We start from the raw sequence: 17,472 nt of genomic DNA on the forward strand, positions 1-17,472 counted from the left end.
AACCATGGACCGAAAAAGAAAATGAACCTTTTTGGAAGACTGGATCACAGTGACTACAGAGGAGAATGAAGCCAGACAGCACGTATTAATCAGTGGACTAAAAAGTGTGTAGACAAAGTCAAACATGCAGTGTTTTGCTGCTGCACATTGTTCATTAAGCTCCTCCACAGGCGGTCACATATGAGTCCCAAACTGCAACCAGCAGGAAAATCATTAACAGCAATTCAAGAATTTTCTCAGATATAACATCCTGTCAATGTCAAAGGAAATTTCTATAATTAACTACTTGGATGTGGTTTTCTATGTGGTTAATTAATACTTTTAAAATGAACCTCCAGCTCTGCCTTACGTATTCCTCCCCTGTGCCCCCAAATACCACAACATTCTGAATTTCTCAGTGTTACTGTATATGCTCCGTAAAGGTTCTAACTAGGGATGTCACGATTCTATCTGCAGGATCAGGATCGGAGCCACTATGGGCATTTTTCCACTTTTGGCAATTTTGAACGTGGACCCAAGGCCGAATTTTTTTTTTTAACGTCAGAGCACAATTTGTGGCAGAAATCTGACGCACACGTAATGTTATTCTAGCAACCGGGGAATAAAATGTCTGCAGTGTGAAAATAACTTGAATTAGAAAGCAAAAGCAGTCCAACAGCGATTTGGAACATCTGCAATACGACTGCTGTGCGGAGGGGTAACAAAAGAGCTGCATTTAATACTACACATTTGGTACGATAACATATTACAGAGAAGGTAATTAAATTAATCACTCTGGATAACCAGCTCATCTCTGTGATAGAGGATCAGGGTTTTCTCCGTCATCTGGAGTATGCCCTACCATCTCAGCATTACATTACATTGACTCCACTTTTGAGTTACAACGGGCCGTTATGCGCACTAGTTTCGTGGGTCTCATACAGCAGAGTTGCAATTGCATATGCAGAATAAGAAAGAGCCATATAAAAGTATATACTCTGTTTCTACGAAATAAAAAATAAAAAACTATTTAGGACCAGCTTATATGCAGGCACTTTTTTTCTTAATGCAGCTGTATTATCCAGGAAAATATGAGTCAAGGCTAAGTATCGGATCGGGATATTAAAGGACTCGGAAAACAACTCATGAAAGAGAGGATATCAATCATGATCAGATGTAAAACTGGTATGGCTGCTTATCAAACTATTTTGAAAATCATAATTACAATTAAGCCCGTCACGCCACTCCACACAATTATACACTCTGACGCTATAGAAACAGTTCACAGTACGGACTCGCTTACTTTCACCTGTAGTCCCACTGGTTGAGGAGCAGCGCTGCCCGCACGAAGAAAAGGTTTTAATCACAATAAGAGTAGGCTTTGACCTTCTTCTCAAGAGCAATCTGCTGTGTGATTACACTCCCTCAGCAGACTCCCATCTTCATGCTGGCTGCCAGAGGATTTCTTTCCTTTGATCAGCCCTGTAAATCGATGTCTTGACAGTTTACAAATCAGGCTGAGATATGTGATTCATGCTGCTCCTCTTGACCTCAGTGCTGCTGTCCCACTGTGGGTTACAAGGGTGTAGAGGGGCCGCTATCCACACACAGGAGCAGCACCAGTCCTACTTTAAGGCATCAGTTTGCTGCTTTTGAGTAAGCACTTGGCTCCACAGATGAACACAGACCTCTGAGCAGAAGAGCACCACAGGGCAATTTGTATTTTTCCTGAACAAGGGGAAGCTTTGTGCTGTTTGTTGCCATTGTTCTATATGTGGTAGTGCACGGCTGACAAATGGAGACCTTGAAAGTATACTGAGCAACTCCATCCTAGTCCCTGGGTCGTGATGTCACTCTCACTCACATCTGAGCAATTTGTATTAAATCTGTAGCTAGTTATTTCCTTTATTTTGCTTTTGTATTGTCTTTTGAATTAAATTCTTAAATGTTCTGAATATCTTATTTTCAATCGCTATGCCCCTGCAAAGCACTTTGACAAGCCTTGTGTCTGTATGGTGCTAAATACCTTGCATATCTAAAGAAAAGTGAAGGCAAAGTGCTCTCTCGACAGGTCTGAGCACTTGACTCTCTGTGTCAGTGATTTATATTGTTCACAGCTTACATAACTCATTAGAATGTACTCACACTCAAAAGAGGAAAAATGCATAGATCGTTGCTGAATCCTTGAAATATGCGCATGTTAAGTTACAGATTTTTATCGAATGGATTCACCATTGGTGTATGAAGGGACTTCTAGAGTTTAGAAATTAGAAATTACACTTTAAGCACTTTTCCCTCTGGGCTAGTATTACCAGGGGACCTCATGTGATTTAGAAATTATCACCCCACGTTCGTGTTTCATGTGGTGCTTTTTCACAGGATGAGCAAACTTGTTAACACTTCATTTTAGAGGTCCACAAATTGAATGGTTAGTAGGGGGTAATTAACAAGCAGCATATTTGAAATTTATTGAAAATTATCTCAACATGATGTATCTGCTATTTTCCAGTGAGGAGTTAATAAAGAGCAGGTAAGGTCTTTGGTTAAAAAATGTGCTTTCTTAAGTTCAGCAGGAACAAGTTGGAAATTAAGCTGCAACATGGGTGTCAATAGTACTGGGGACGCAGGGTACCCACCACATTTTGAAAAGACCAATTTTGGCCCCTTCACTTAAAAAAAAAGTTAAAAGCATTATTAGTAAAAAATGTACATAAAAATAGCTTGCACAAAATATATTAACATATGAGATAAAATGAATTTGGATGTACCATTATGTAATCTTTTCCTGTCGTAATTACCTACTGGAACCTCATACAATCCCCACACTTCATTACCTGAAATTGCATATGTTGAAGACCAATTTAAGATGTTCTTTTTTCTCATCTGAGCCCTAGTGTTCCCACTACTTCTCAACACAAAGTGACAGCCGTGAGCTGCAACAACTCACTTCAATTTAGTGGCCTGCTGAGGGGAATTAGACGGAAACTAGTTGGAAATGAAAATGGCATGATCAGCAGAAGGTAAGAAAAAAACAGTAGTAAGTTTCCTAGAAAAATGATAAGAAATTATCAGCCATCAAAAATGACAATGACAAATGACAGGATATTATTATAAAAATATATATCTTTTAGGTAATTATTGTAGTAATTTGGGCTACTTTCGAAGGAATTTAAAAATATTCTGCTTGGTAATTACCACCTACTTCTTATAAAACTACATGTTAACCCAACTCCTTTTTACTCGCTCCTAATCTCCTCTGTCGTTATAGCTGATCTCACCACACAGCTGTTGACTGCTTTTTAACAAATTATGAGTCACGATCAAATTTCATACATGTTCAGTTGACTGACAGCAGAGAAAAACAGATGAATAAAAATGAATGCAACACCAAATCACAGACAGGCCTACTTGCATGGGATCACATGACCTCTGATTTTGGCGAAATATGGTAGATAATATGCGGTGGATTTTTTATGTAAAGAATTACGGACATGGCTAATTTGATCACCAAACAATTTACTAGAAATAACCAGAGTTCCCCAGGTGTTACTCACCCGTGAGAATAGGGCTTAAGTCCAAAACATCTTTTATCTACATGGACCAAAAGGTCCATTATTCAGAATGTTAACCAAACATATCAAAAAATAAAAATTGAATAGATTAGCTAGTTTTTGAAATCTCTGCATGGATAATGTGATCAACAAACTATTAAAGGCAAGAACCAAACCAAATAACTGAGTCATACTAGTAATAATACAGCTGAATGATAACAGACATTTAAGAGACAGAGATTTTCCAAACTACCATGTGAACCTATAAAAGGACTTACTTTAATTGTATTTAAAGTGATGAGGCACATCTTCTGCACAAATATTGAATAGCACAGTCCTCTCTTAATAAAATGAAGGCTGTTCTAGTGGAAAGGAGGAAATGAAACAGAAAATGGGAAATCTAATACAAATTAGGGTCTAGGTATGTTCGCATTAAACTGTTGAACCGTGACAAGTAGAACATACAGTCGTTATAATAATTACGCGGACACTCTGATAAACAAGGTTTAAATTGAGGGTGGTTTGGTTTAGATGCTGTTTGCGTTTAATCTTTAAAATGTCTTCAATCCATGCTTTGTTTTTAATTAAGATTAGACAGCTTTAATCCTATACCCAGGCATACTGTTCAGTGTATTTCAGTGCCTGCATGCCCCTGAATAGTGAAGAGCAGGGTTACCTAGCATCAGCAATGCAAACACTGTTCAGGACCAGCATCTGAAAACTGACACTGAATTTATAAACTGGAAAATAATCCTATCTCACAAAAAAATACAGCCTGGAAATCTCCAAACCCTGATCCAACATAATCAGAATCAGCAAGAATGTGTTATGGATTTGAATTAATAAATCATACAAAGCTATTTCAAGATGAATCTCTCCCTCCTTTGTTCTGGGGAGGGGAAACTGGAAAACACAGTACGAACCTACATTACAAACTCCAGTACTTCTTTGTTTCTCTGTGCAGCAGGGATGTAGTTCAGACACATGGAAGGAGCGCCTGAGAGAATATTGCTCAAAGCCCTCCTGTTTAATAAAATCACTCTTTTGAAACCCAATTTCACATCTTTGCAAGACACCGGACATGATGCAACTAAATGTGGGAGTGATTGTCACAACTTTTCAGGTAGATCCAGTGATGCACACAAGTGTCCTATATTACAGAACCCTACTTAAAACTCTACAGAATTTATTCACTTTGGTATGTTTTAAATCTCACTGGATACAGGTTTATGGACTGTGTATCAACAGCAGGGTGCTGCAGGAATGAGTCCTATACCCAAACATAAGTTAGCATTTTTGCACTTCTTATGAACTCGTCTTGAATTCAATTTTTGTGTTTTTTTTCTTTTTTTATAGTTTTGGTGAGATGCTTCCAAAAAAGGCTGTGACTGACACAAGCGAAAAAAAAATCAGTGGAAAAATCCTATTGGCTTTTTGTCAAGGGAACCAGGGCAATGCTAACTTCCAAGTTAGCCAACCAAAATACTTAGTCCCTTCCGCACTCAATTTGTAGGATACTGTCACAATACGCTACAGCAGAATCATCTATGTTCATAAAAGAGATGGATACGTTTAGAAAATCTGCTCTTTACTGATAGTTTGAGGAGAGGATTATTGATATGACTCATGTCTTTACAGTAAATACAAAGCAACAACCAGCTGCCAGCTAGTTTAGCATAGCACAGAGACAAGAAACAAGGGTGAACAGCTAGGGATAACAATACAGTTGTTACAGTACAGTTGGCCTAATTATGAAAGTCACGTTACCATTACTTTGACAATTTGGGGGTTGGCTTGTTTCCTGTCTAACCAGAATCTTTAAAAGAGGTTTGTTATGGATTTGTCCAGTAAATGTTAGCTTTGCACAGAAATTGGTGGCAGGGGGCATTGGCTAGGCTCTTCTAAAAATTCAATAATCTCCATACGCATTGAACTGTTAGGGTGCTTCACACAGTCTCTGGCGCTAAGCTTGATGGTCAGTAAATACCCTGAAAAATATATGTGCCGGCTGCTTGTTAAGTCATGTCTATGGTCAATACAGAGTATGTAACAGAGCTGTGCTGAGTAACAAAAGTCAAGTAAAAAAAGTAAAGTGCCTATCACAACACTGGTCAAGTGCTCTAGTTTAATTACATCTATAAACAACTCTCAAGGCAATCTTTGTTAACTCCAAATTACTGTCAGTTTATGAGCTATGTGATAGTAGCAACAATTTCCCAGTCAATTGTCATAACTGTATGTTGTTCTGTAGTATTTATAAGATTAACACATTTGCTGTTCAAACTTCTTCAATTAAAGTGGTTGGGGGTGGGGGGTACACATAACTTTCAGCTGGCAGAGAAGTGCAAAGGCAAAGGAAAATAATGATAATTCAACTGAGAAAAATGTCTATTTCAGCAAACACTTTATGATCCACATCATTTATAATTAAATTTCCCTATTGTATGGCATTAAATTGTAAAAGCATAGCCAGCATTATGCTGAGCCAGATACAATTGAAATGTTTGAATCTCTTTCATCATTTCCATTTTTTAATAAAAAGTGATTCTTTTTTTCTCCCTCTCTAAATGGAAGCACCTCTGAGGCTGTGTTTTCCTCATGGAACAGCTGTCAGGACCTCTCGTTGATGAGACCTCAGTGATTGTTCTATCCAGCAAACCCAGAGGATGGTCGCTTCATTAAATGTGGTGAATGTGTGCTGTGAAAGCACTGTATGTCTGCAGAACTACTGAATGGGTTGTCATGAAATTTTTTACAGACATTAACTAGTACCACATGATGTATCCTTTTCACTTAGGTGATTCCCTGAGCTTTCTTCTTCCTCCACCATGATATCGACAACATTACGAGGGTCTCAACAATTATTGGATGGATTGTAACAGTGTTTGACAAAGTCATTCAAATCCCCTTCAGGAAGAATTCGAACAAAGATCTCTTGACAGTTCATCTAGCACCATTATCATGTGAACATTTCGATTTGTCTGTACTGTTTACAAGCAAATAGTGCATGGAATGGAAATAATAGAGTAACAAAGCACCAACAGAGTGAAGTAGATGAGTGACAATGGTAACAAGTGTGTCACATCGTGCCTCCTGGTAATGCAGTTTGCTTATGGCAGTTTTGATTCACTCAGAGAATCAGAGGTATCTGCGCACAAGACAAAGTCACATTACATCAAAGAGTAGCCTAATGTGACTCACCAGATGTAGACTGTTGGTATAAACCCTGCTATTGGATTACTATTTCAGTTGGCATTTTCCTCCCTTCTCTACCAGAGATCCAATAATGGAAAATCTGGATAAGGCGTCTAAAATGTTTATCTCTATGAAAGCTGTTAAGTGGCTCAGGAAGCCAAAAAAGATGAACTTCCTGGATATAGAATAATCTGGATGGTCCAGAGAGATTTCCTATTGGGCTGCCCATGGTACAATTCCTCTAGACCTACCAAATGATACAAAGTTGCTCGAATTCTGATAGTGAAACGAGTCGTTTAACAGGGGTTGTGACAATCAAATAAAATTGTATGCAGCATTTTACAGCCACTTCTTTTACAATGTAGCTTATGGGAAAAGTCTATTATGGCCAGTGTGCATCACTTGACGTTGTAATAACATGGTTTGGCCACTATGTCAAGCTAGTTTCAAAGTCCGATGCTGTTCCAACAAAAATCTCTAGTTAGCTAACAACACAAGATTAGGGTAACTTGCCATTTTCAGAAATGCACCACCTCAGGCTTTGGATGATGTTACATTGCGATATGACATATATGTTGCCTCTTCTGGTTTAGAGGCTGCATTACAGTGAAGTATGTAATTTTCTGAAGTTACGAGACTGTTCAACTTGTTCAGATACTTTTCTTTACCCACTTCGTAATAATATCCACATTACTGATTCAAATATCATTCCTATCAGTCTCAGCTGCACTTTATGCTAATCAGCAAATGTTAGCATGCTAACATGGTAAACTAAAATGATGAACATGGTAAATATACCTGCCAAGCATCACACTGTGTGACGCTGTCATTGCGAACATGTGAGCATGCTGATGTTGCAAGCCTTAAACTGCCTCAAGGGCCACTATAAGGCTGCAGACCTATTCTTGTTCAGATACGGATTGCACCTGATACAGATTTCACCTGGATGTAGGACAGCTACAGTAGCCTGAAACAAGATGTATGTATTTAGATTATGAAGTCACTTGAACACATATCACAGACAACCTTGTTTTTTTGCCGTAACACAGCTCAGTGGAAGACTATCTGAAGTTCTCATAGATTTCCAATCTCTATCGGCATTGGTCTGTATTTTTAGTGTAATCTAGTTGCTAAGGCACTATGGGAGTTTGCAGCAAGTGCTACAAGAGCCTTAAAAGTTTGAGTTCCAATTAGTTTGGTTGTCACTTAAATATATCTGATGCTACTCCTATATGCAGCCACTTTCCACTTTCCGGTTTCTGAGGTTACCAGTCAGCCATTTTACTGTCAGACAAGGCTGTGTAGAGGTGTGCAGGTCCCACATGAGTGTTAACTAGCCAAGCAGCACCTTTCCTCTTCCCTAGCCTCATACAGGCTCACTCATCCTATCACTGAGGCTCCATGCTATGATATGTAGAGCTGGAATAGGACTGGCGGAGCGAAGAGCAGCCTTCACACTCGCAGAGGCTGAGTAAATGAACAGCCACAATAGAGGACACCAGGGAAGGCGAGGCCACACTGCTGCTGCCCACTCCTGGCTGTAATAATATAGGTGGAAGTGAACGGCTGCCTGGCTGGCTGGCTGGTCAGCTGCTAGTCTTTCTGCTTCATCACACACGTCAAGACAGGCAAGAAATAAGGAACAAGGACAGAAAGCTCGATAGGAAAAAGCAAAAGTAGCTGGTGGACAACAATGAACAAAGTATTAGAAAAAAAGGTGGATGTTCCTGTGATACCTCGATTGTCTGCAGAGATTAAATTATCAATAATCTCTACAAAAAGGGTTTTCTGACATGGGTAGTCTTGATTCGGTTTAAAAGGAACAGAGAAACATTTAATCATATTGCAAAACTGACAGAGAAAGGCTCTTTGTCGAGCTTTACAATTACACTCCCTTTGACCCTCGTCCCGACCCTGAATCATTCGATGCTTTGCCATGAATGCCAAACAGAAGTGCCTTAAGCATGAGGGATGAGAGAAAGCTCTCTAGTCCCATTGAATTACCCACATCATATTTCTCACCATGTTCAATTAATAAGGGCTATTGAATTTGTGACCATGCGTCAAGAATAATAATTACAATATTTCCTTCAAGGATCATTTTACAGATGATTTATGCTTTTGAGGCACCAAGAAATTCAGGAAAGAGGGACTGGGAAAAGAATCAATACATGACACAGTATGGTATTACTTCATGCCAGCCTCCATAGAAAAGAAATCATTCAGGCAGATAGAGGTCTGCAGACTCTGCCTAGCTGATAAGTAAGAGTCATAGAGGGGAGGGAGGGCCACAACACAAAGTTGGGAAACCTTCAGAGAAAACATGCTGCACAGGCGACTCTTCTTTATCTTTTGGATGAGCTGAATTCAATGCATGATAACTGTTCGTGATTAAGGGTCAATTTAAATAAGCGAGTGTGTGTGTGTGTGTGTGTGTGTGTGTGTGTGTGTGTGTGTGTGTGTGTGTGTGTGTGTGTGTGTGTGTGTGTGCTGGCAGGCTGCTGAGGGACCTGCTGGGGTTGTTTGCTCCCTTGCCTCTAATGGATGGCCACATTTAAGACGCTAAGAGCTAATAAAGAGTAATGGGCCTGTGGCCTCACTGGGGAGGAGGAAGAGCTATTTTGAGTTCATGAGAGAAAGCATCATCTCGGGGATTAAAGTGTATCGACCGATGAAGAGTAAACACTGCGATGTCCTGCCGCTGGCCTATATGGTGAAGCTGTGGATGGTAAAGACGAACCCAAATAGGCAGCACTCTAAGTGGCTGGGAGGGTCAGCAGGGATGTCATTATGGGATGCAGAGAAGAAGCTCCAGGTGCTGCAAGGAGGCCTGGAAGAGTGTTGGCACAGCAGGAGAACCCTGGGCATCCTGGGCAACCTGCAATCCCAGAACAACACCTCCTTTGTGCCATCCAGTGCACATGGCTAGGGGGGAAAGGAGCTGAGAGCTTTTGGCTGGGGTCGGGAGGATGAGACAAGCACATATCTGTGTGCCAATCAGTATTCCCGTGGCCCCTCCGGACTTCTCTAAAACATAAACTGGGATCCTTAATGATTCTCTTCCCCTCACACTGGCCTTTACTGCTAAGCGATATCGTAAATCAGGCTAAATACAGAGGCATTCGCGAGGCAGAGTCAGTCGGCTTCTTTGTGATGAGGAGGGGCATTTAATGGTGAGAGAGGCCTGTTCGGGCAGAGGAACAAGTGGACACAAATCCAACCACGACTTGTTTGCCACCCATTAATGAAAGCAAACTGGATTATAGCTGTGGACAAGAGCTGGGAGAAAATATTGATCCAGCAATACATTGTATAGCTTCCTCTTGCGATACAATTATCGATATAATCGTCAAATGTTTTTTTTCATTAAAACATGCAGGTGCTCTTAACAGATTCCCCTAAAATTTGATTTGCCAGAGACACTACCTCATGACTGCTTCTGGTCTAAACTTCTGTAAAATTAATTTAGACAGAGAATTAAGCATCTTTCCTTTAAACACATGCATTGGCATGGACAAGTTGCAGTCCGTGTGTTTAATAAAGGCAATAAACTATGACTCTATGCACTTTTTACCTCTGGCCAAAGAGGTTGTGTTTTCATCCGTGTCCCTATTGTCGGATGGTTGGTTTGTCAAAAGGATTACACGAAAACTACAGAACGGATTTCCACAAAACTTGGATGGAAGATGGGTATTGTCCCAGAATAACTTTTGGTTTCTCAATGTCTCAGGGAGTTAGAAAGGCACTCAGTAGACTACACACCTCTGCCAAGGCCCACTGTCCTCCAAAATCAGACTCAACAGCTCCGTATCACTTGAAATGTTAAACCACCCATTACTGCTTAAGGATGATTTACAGGTGCACTGTGTCGTTTTGAGGAAGACATTTTAAGATTTTCATGACTGACTAAACTGAATAAACAAACTCTCCTCAAAGGAAAACACAATGTTATACTTATATATACTTATACTTACTTTCTTTATATTAGCAGGACTTTTCTGAGTAGCCACCTTTCTAGACAGTGTTCTGGGGATGTTATTTGCCTCGAGGACAGCTTGCTTATATGGAAATATATCAATAGCTATTTCTGAGTTTGAATTATTACTGAGGGTGCTCTGATCCAGATTTTTGGGGATGATCACAGATCCCTGAAAGCAGTATTGGCCGGATGTTTCTTCACTTTATTGGGAATGACAATCGGTGCCTGCACAATCGGAGCACCCTTATTACCTTCTATATATTGGTAGTGTTAACCTTCTGAGTTTGACTTTTTTACTGAAACTACATAATGCACCTTTAAGCTCAAAAACTGTTCTCACTCATAGATACCAGCCACCTAACGATGCCCATGCATTATTTCCTGCTTTTCAACAAATTGACACAAATGTTGAAAAACAACCTGACATCTTACATTGTTACAGAAAGTAAGTACAGATTATCTAGATCTGCACCAAAATTATTGGGGTCTAATCTGGACTAAGACACATCCTCCATCCAAGTTTCACTGAAATCTGTTCTGTAGTTTTTGTGCAATCTTGCTGAAAAAACAACTAACAAACAAACAGATTAACAAGTGAGAACATTACATGACATTACTCCTCTGCATGAGTTATTATGCGATTACCGACTGAGAACTACATGACAACCAGTGTAACACTGAAAAATATCATATTATATTTACTTCTTTGTTCCTCAACTCCATCATAGTTTCCCCTCTTTAAGTGCGATCGCCACAAAATCATATTAACACCAAATCTCAGAACCAAAGAAAATCTAATTGAGAAAATATTCAACACAAGCAAAGCAGATTGATTATGGATGCTGATGCCTGTCTGTGATTTTGCAGTTCGAAAATGAAGTGTTGTGCTTCTCTGATGAGTGAGAGGAACAAGTGGCAGCCTCTGATAATGAAAGTGCCTCTGAATCAAGCCGTAACATGTTTTTCTCCTCTAAAGGATCAAAACTTTTGTGAAATTAAACTTCAGAGTTCAACTATGGTCAGTGCAAAAACTCCCACAATGAACTGTTTTACTTATAGTTTGTTAAAGCCAACATTGGGAGGCTGTAGGAGTTTGCCGGTGAACCAGGGGATGATAGCCGTAAAATCCGTAAAAGTTAATTAAATCAGTTTATACAGTCGGGACAGAGGGAAGATTTCCCCCCCAAATCCCCTTTATTTATAACCAAGGTGTGAAAAACAGAGCCTGTAAATGAAAGAGTTTTGTGGCACGGTGTCTCTGCATGCGTAAGTGCCTCCTATCCAACCCCGCTCCCTCCCCAAATCTACTGGTAAACCTCTCCCCAAGGTCACCTACATATAGGATGATAAATTCTGCGCGGAGCTCTCCTGACAAGGCTGAATCCCTTTAAATGCAGCCATACTGTGAGTCTTGGATAGGTGGTGTTTATAGACTTCTACTTTTTTCCCACTTTTTATGTTCAGCAGCACCAGACTTTGGTTTCATTGCTAATGAATAGACTATAATTATGATGATAATTGGCCTTGATTGGATTATAGCTTGCAGTACTATTAGATTATAAATGCCTAATGAGGATGTCTTCATTTTAAACTGAATGGTGCATTCAGATAAATTGCCAGGCAAAATTTTGAGGCGGTAAGGACGTACTCCGCTTCAATAGAAATAAGTGAATGGAGCGAAACAGGTGTAGGTTCACTCAACTGAGGCGAAGATTTGTCTCCTTAGATAAATGTTTGCAGCTGAGCAGAAATTGCAAAAACAAAGGAGCTGAAAGTAAAGTGAATGGTCGAATTCATACATGTTTGCTCTGAGCTTGAGAGCTGTTATACAAATAAAACTGTTATTAAATACAGAAAGGCATAAAGATCTAAGATTTGGCTTCTTGTTTCAAAAATAAGATATCTTATGTCAGACTATTACAGTTATTTAGTATGTATTTCTATGACTCATTCATTCACACTGAAGGAGTCACAACTTTAAGCCAAACATGCCAGCGTGCACACTAAATTTGCATTGTTTTTGGATGTGGTGTTGTGGATATTATTGTCCAACAGAAGAGGAGATTTTAGTAAGATAGCTCCAGGAACATAAAAAATCTCTGGAACCATTCACTTTCTCTTTCTAAAGTTAAATGTTGGTTGGTCATAGCTTTCCAAAATGTAGGTTTAAGTGTATGTATTTCTTATGTACTTTAATTACGTACAAAACATTTTTACCACTACAAGGTCTGTGTACTTTATTGTGTGGAAGTATGATACAGCTTTTGAGGGCAAAAGTTGCTTTGTGTTTTATCAAATTAAACCTGAAATACAAACTTCCAAACCAAACACGGATGTCGTCACAGTTGGAGTTGTAACCCGTGATGGAATGTAGTACAATTTTGAGGTATATACTTGAGTATTTCCATTTCCTGGTACTTTATACCTCACTCCACTACAATTTAAAGGCAATTATTGTCCTTTTTACAAGCTACATTAATTTGATAACGACCCATAGTATACATTATACACATGTGAAACTTGGCTCCAACTGTGGCCGATAGCTGTGCCGGATCTTATAGGACAGCTTTATTTGTATATGCTGATCTTAATAACATTTACTGCACTGAAAACAACTCTACCAAGCGACTGTCCACACAGACAAGTTCACAGGTGCATGCCAAGCAGCGTATAGCATATACTGTATTTAGCAGCGTAAAGGAGAGCAGAAAGTTATGTCCACAGTGCCAGTCTCTCTTACTCACATATCCTGTCTTGTTCTTACCTTGATAACTTGCCCAACAGAGTCAGTTTTATTCCACTAGCACACTGACCGAGTCACTATCTTAGTGTGTTGCAGGAGCAGTCCATGGTGAGGTTGCTTTCTAATCCCGCCAAAACTCAAAACTGCAAAAACTAGCAGTTCACAAACCAGATTACAGTATTGTGATGCCGTCTTCTCCTGCCAGCAAGGTGCACTTTATATTATGTAATCTAAATTGCATAAAATAAAAAAATAATAAAACATAATCCACTCGATAAATCTCTCAGAAAATCAATCCCACCTATGTTCAACACAGCACAGATTTCTTCATGCAGTGGGCCAATCAATGACTATGAGCTGTTCTCTGCTCGGAACTATGGTCATTGTATCAGCCACTATTGATCGACCTCTAATCTACTTCGTGGATTGTGGCAAAATTTGGTACAGACATTCATGGTGCCACAATGATTTAGGTGATTCTGACTTTTCATCTGGCGCCATCATCAGTTCGAAATTTCAATGTACCCAATATACAGATACAGGGTATACAGGCTCTATCTTAATCTCACAAAGGAGCACACAGCGGAGCGTAAGTAGTGTCAGAACGACACAGTTGTCAATTTCACGGCCAGCACCCACATTGTGTGAATAGCAAATGTACTTGCGTCCACCTTTGCACTCCTGGACATGTTGGTCTTAAAATGAGGTGTGGTCAGGCACACTGATGGTGGATTGCTATCTTGCGGCAGCAGAAAGCGTCTCTGCGATAGACCAACAAAAAACTGCTCCAGTCAAAGTCACAGTCTGTTTCCTGCTATTTAAAGAGCGCTTTAATCAGACAGTAAGATGCGCCTACAGAGGCTGGTTCAAAACGCACGTACACTCTGATTTTATGATTTGAGAGACTGCTTTCCTTCATTTTAAACATTTCCATGCTCGCAATAATGTCACCATAGCAATTATGGTGGCACATTAAATCAGCAAAGCTAAAAGTTGTAGTTATAAACTCTCCAAAGGAAACAGAATTAAACTTTTAGCTTCTGAAATAAATATGTTCAGACAGGATTTCAGGCTTTCTCAGGACAGCAGCTTCACTCCAAACTATGCAACCGTCTGAATCTGGACTGTGTGTGACCTTTTGATGTGCTGTAGAACACAGAACATTAATTAACATGAAATACTTACCTATCCTGTCGGCGAGTGAGAAGTTTTAACTAATCAATAACGTTTATCATCTGTTCCCAGTGCACAAATGCACATGTTGATGCAGAGATCACATCATTTCTGCTGCTGGAGGATTCCTCATTAAGGACGTATTTCACCCTCTCATTGTTACCCTCATTCGTTATTGATCAGGATGATACTTTTTATGACCCATCCTGCCGGATCCACAAAATGAGATCTGTGCACACACACAGAGATGGCCAGCAGCACTCCTCCTCCTCCTCCTCCTCAGTTAAATATAAATGTATTTTTTCATATGCAGTTGTTGATGGGACAGATGACTGTTTAATGCTGGGTAAGAGGCACTGGGATTGTTTACTCTTGTTTCACACATGACTAAGTCAGGGTCTAAATACAACCCCTCTGTGCCATGCGCCTCACTTTGCACCCGGATTATCTGCTTTAACTAGCAAAATGGACTTGGCCACACCCTGCGCCCTGTGCTTTACACCATGCATTATAGAATGCCTAAATAGGGCCTTGTCCGTTAAATGACACTTAAGTCTTTGTATCATTTTGTCTGCTCCCTTCCACATATGTCATCACTGTAGATGTGTGCTATGTGTTATTCTGGTTAACATTACTGTCATCAGAGAAGGGTGTTGGGTCTATCGATAATTCTGAGACTATAGGTTATTGAATAGGAAGTCAACCACCATGCCAACAGAAGTCTTAACCTTGAACATATTTTGTAAGACGATCAAGTTGAGAATATGCTTTCATGATGGCCAAAAGACTTACACTGTGTGTACGTGCAGTCAGTTAACCTCCTGCAGCATAGCATCATGATGATAAATTCTTTTAAACAACACACTAATGAATTATGCATTTATCCTCGTTATATCAGGACTGCAATGACTACAATAATAGCACTGATTGATGCTGCACTCTGCACAGATGCCATCTGACTCTCTGTACTCGTCTTTTCACCCTTGAAAACAGGTCGAGGTGCTTTTTGCTTTAGTGCAGATTCTGCACTATTAAAGATATTTTCAGCCTCTAAATCTAGGGATTTTATAGTTTGAAGTAGTTCCACACATGCACACATTGAGATCTATCCCAGTAACATGGTGGGCCTGTGGTTTTCCATTCAGCCAGTACAAGGCTTATACATTTTAGGTTTTTTAATCCTTGGAAATGTGAAAATTTAACGTTCTCTAGAAGTGTCAACTCACCCTCTTGTTAAAAGAGGTTTTTTTTTTAAATCTGCAGTTTAACCTCAAACCTGTCAGAGTGGGAACTAACTCTGTGAGCAAGTGGATTTATTTTGGTCCAGGGAAATAAAAGCTATTAAAGCAAGAGGAGAGAAATGTTTCTATTTGCGACTATCAGATGGAAAAGCAGTGTGCTTTCACACCTCTGACAAAATATTTTAGTTTTAAAGAACTATTTCCATCAGGGCACATTTTGTTTCACACAGCCTTCCTGTCCAGCTGCCAAGCTGAACTTTCTTTCAGTGATTGACGGCAACTCACTCTACACTCCGAAAAAGGAGTCTGCAGGAATCCTAGATGGACAATCCCTCCTGAGCCAGATTTACAGACGTGGGCTTCATAATGTGTTGGAAAGTAAGTATGGAAATGGAAGCTAATTATAATTTTTGTTCTACAACATTTTTTGGACGCAGAGCCGCTCTGCAGGCGGAAAAAAAAAAACACTCACTGTTTAAGTTAATCCTCAACAGGCCAAGTAAAAGCAGCATGCTTTTTCCTGCCTAACTAGACTGAACACCTTGGGAAAGCAAAGAAGGGAGGGGAGCGTGAATATTATCAAGCCTCACGTGCTCTCTGTGAAAAAGTAAAGTAAAAGTAAAGCAGTCTTAGCACATGAATTAACCCTGTTAGACACTACACCGCGTTAACCTGTCAAGTTCAAAATAGCTGTAACCTATAGTTTAACACTGTTCTTAAACGTAATGAAGCATGAGAAAGACAAGTCAGTCATCTATAATACAGTATATTTCATACATTAACGTTTTTTGCCTTATTGATTACACTCACTGAAGTTAAGAGTCAAAAGGGGATATTTAGTCCAGAGCAATGTGGAAACGTCACAGACGAAGACAGCTGAAGGATTCTAGCTACTTATACGGTAAGAAGTTAGTCATTAGAGAATGCAAAACACAACTGCCCCTGAAAAATTAGGAAGGTTTGTTGAATCTTTTGCACACATGACTTCGACTTAATCAGATTTTAGGTAGGCCTAATAAAATCGAGGTAGCTCAATGCTATTATAATTCAAAAATAATAGAGGCAAATCACTTCATTTTAGAACATAAATTCCAGGGCTGCACGATATGATAAAATATATCATATTACAATTATTTTCACAAACACTGTTATTGCCTTATGATTCACAATTACTGGGAATGATCATTTTTACATCGCAAATTTTTGTCGAAAAACTTTTAAATCGTGCTGATAGGACATTTTTTGGGTCTGTACCAAACAAACATCTTATATCTGGAGGACAAGTTCTGCAAATGAGGACATCTGTTCAGCACTGCAGTACATCATTACAATGCTGTTTGAAAACAGATTTTCAATACTGCGATGGCCATAATATATTGATTCATTGTGACGCCACGGGATATTTTTAAGGACACCTGCAGGCATCTCCATCCTTGTTCGTGGCGACTGAAACGGGTATTTTAAGCTAAACCATGATGTTTTTCTAACCCTAACCAAGTGGGTTTTGCGCGTAAACCTGCACAGCAATGTGATGAGAGAAACAGAAAAAATCACCCTAAACACACATAAAGTTACAAAATATGGAAAGAATCAGTTTTAACTTATCTGTGA

General features: G+C 39.5%; 1 protein-coding gene across 1 annotated transcript in view; it reads right to left on the reverse strand.

Annotated features, from left to right (window-relative positions):
* Positions 1-17,472, reverse strand: part of si:dkeyp-14d3.1 (transmembrane protein 132C) — a 179,862-nt gene that overhangs the window by 149,007 nt on the left and 13,383 nt on the right. The window lies entirely within an intron of this gene.

This window comes from Sparus aurata, chromosome 5, assembly GCF_900880675.1.
Source record: "Sparus aurata chromosome 5, fSpaAur1.1, whole genome shotgun sequence".
NCBI classification, from domain to species: Eukaryota; Metazoa; Chordata; class Actinopteri; order Spariformes; family Sparidae; genus Sparus; species Sparus aurata.